Source organism: Miniopterus schreibersii (genome assembly GCF_964146895.1).
Source record: "Miniopterus schreibersii genome assembly, chromosome: 14".
NCBI lineage: Eukaryota > Metazoa > Chordata > Mammalia > Chiroptera > Miniopteridae > Miniopterus > Miniopterus schreibersii.
The window spans coordinates 50,260,263-50,263,166 of record NC_138114.1 but is presented as its reverse complement, the minus strand read 5'-3'; positions in this window follow the sequence as shown (position 1 = coordinate 50,263,166).

Genomic DNA, 2,904 nt, shown 5'->3' with positions numbered 1-2,904 from the left:
GGGGCCCGCCTGCCGGTTGGCCCCACCCGCAGGCTGCGGCCCCGCCCCCGCCCCAGGCCCCGCCCCCCCCCGGAGGCGCGCCCCGCCCCGGAGGCGCGCCCCGCCCGCTCGCCCGGACTTCCGCCCCGCTGCGCCACTGTTCCGCCCTCGGAGGCCGTCCCCTGCTCCGCGGCCTCCCACAATTCCTCTCGCGTGAGTTTCCCCGCCCGCTCCGCCCGCGCGGGGCCTCGCTGGGGCTTCCCACGGGGGCGCCTGAGGCTGGACGGAGGGTCTCCGTTCATTCGCCCATCCGTGCATCCGTGCATCCCAAACACAGAAAAATAAGTGAGGGCTTAAAATGGCTTTGGAAATAGAGTGTTGAGAGACAGAGCATTCCAGCGGGGAGAGACGGACAGTTTCCTAGGAAAACACCACTGAAACAGCCCAGAGGCATAAACCCATTGCAATAAAATAACAGCTCCGTGTTACGGGCTGGCTAGAGGGGCGCTGCTTTAAAAGGGGGTCGGGGAGCTTCTCCGCGGAGGGGCGATTTGAACCGAGGTCGGAGCGCTGGGCAGGAGCCGGGCGGCTCGGGCGGCTCCGGGATCCCTCCTGGGGCCTCCGCGCCCCACCCCCGGGTCACACAAAGCTAATTAGGGGGCGTCCGTGGTGTCTGCAAGAATACAGTCCCTCTCCCGTGTCCTTTAGTATTTTTGGAAGTGTTTAAAATATCTCATACATACACGCCAATCCAAGAAAAGCGTGTGGTTCCCGCTCAACTTAATAGTTATTATAAAAGGAGTTGAAACACTTCCCGTTTCTTCCCTAATCTCCTTCCCCTCCCTACCCCACGGAGGGAACTGCAATTCTAAATTTGGCAGTTGTCGTTTTACTAAATGTTTTTAACCTTTGGTATATGTGTACATTTCACTCAACAAAATACTGTGCTCCTTTTAAAACTTGACACGAATGCAACAATAGTTCTAACATTTATTGAACGGCAGGCACTGTTCTACGTGTTTTACTTGGATTACTTCCTTAAGTCCTCACTATCGCCCTGTGTATAAACCTGCTATGGCCCCTGGGTTTCAGGTGAGAAAACTGAAAGGCGGCAAGATTTACCCCGGACGGTGCAGCCTCCGGGGGCCCAGCCGGGAGGTGGACCCAGGCGGCCTCGGCCACTCAGCAGACCCCTGTGCTGCACACACAGCCTCCTGTTTTGTAGCACAGTTTGTAATCGTGTTCGTACAATGCTTTTTTCCCCTCTCAAATTTGTGTTTTTACAGGTTTATCCAAGTTAAGAGAGTTCTGGTTCAATAATTTTAACTGTTGAGTATGAAAATAAGATTATTTCATTGTCCATTAATGGGCATTAATTTGTTTTCTGTTTTTTTACTTTATCATCAGTGCTGGCATGTTTTGAACAAGTCTCCTTGTCCTACCTGCTCTTGATCATGGGAAAGTCTACTTCATGAAGGCCCAAATACCGTTTCTTCCCTAAGCACAAGCAAAATTAATTTCTCCCTCTTCCAGAGTCTAATACATTTGGCCACAGAGCTATATTGGAGTATATTTAAGAGTGTATATGGCTCTTTTGTTTCTCCCATTGGACTGAACCCCTGGAGGGCAGCATCCTGAACTATGCACCTTTGGATTCTCTGTGCTTACTATTGTAGTAAATAGTTAATATTTCTAATTCTCACAGAAAACACACATGTATTAGGGGCTGAGGAGTGGGACACAGATTCAAAATCTGTTTGGAAGCTAAGAAGACACTCACATTCATGTCTTATTGGTCTCTGTAATTTCCAGCGAGGTGCTATACAGATAAACAGGTCCTCTTGTGGATTTGCTTTAACAACTTCAACAATACATCAGCCTGCATCAATCTGCGCCTCAAATACCTGCTTTTGGTGAAATACTTACATGCACAAATACCCATGTGCAGGGATGTGCATGCAGTGGTGCCAGTAAGAGTGAAAGTGAAAATCACCTAAATATCTATCAATAAATGGCATATTCCATATTATAGAATGCTGTGAAGTCATTGAGTGGGGCAGACATATTTGAACTAATTACGATCCCACGTGTGTAAAATTCCAAACTGATAGGCATATTATATACGTATTCATATGGTTGGAGACATGCACGCCCAGCTGCTGACAATGGTTGACTCAGAGGAAGGATGTGGGAGAACAGTATGAAGGAAGGTTTGGGGCTGTGTACAGGCGTGAAGGTGGCATGGAGGTACGGTGACCACCGCACTGTAAAGGTGTCTTCATACCAAAAAATAAAGCAGGCAAATTCATTGAATATATCAGAATTTATTGTAAGGTAATTTACTTACAGGGGAGATTGAGTCGGAATAGAAGAGATGACCCAGCAGTCTGCACAGGTTATTATCTGCTACTCTACAGTTGTTACAGTAAATGTTTGATAGTATAGCTGAACTACTAATGATTGACAAGGCAAAGGGACAAAGAATGTAGCTGGAGCCAGGAACCATACCTCCTGGTGGTCTTCTGATGGATAATTGCTTACAATTGATGCCAGTACCTAATTTGATATTTATCTGGGTTGCTATGTCATTCTGGCCAATTACTGATAGGAATCTTGGTTATAGGACACAGCTAATCATTAACTATGAGGCTTTGGTGCTGGCTGAGACTAGAGTCCTCAGCATGGAAACTAGAAAGAAATTAGGGGGCATACAAAGATGGGATCAGCTTTGTTTACATCAACATCTATACAGGCCCCAAACACTATAAATTATAAAATAAAAATGCCAATATATTTAGTAGTGTATAATGTAAATGTCTATATTTATAAATACTTATAAATGTATATATTTAATACATTATGCATATTACATGTACTATATATAAGGTCTATAACTGTAAAAAAGTCATTGAAAATATTAAAGGC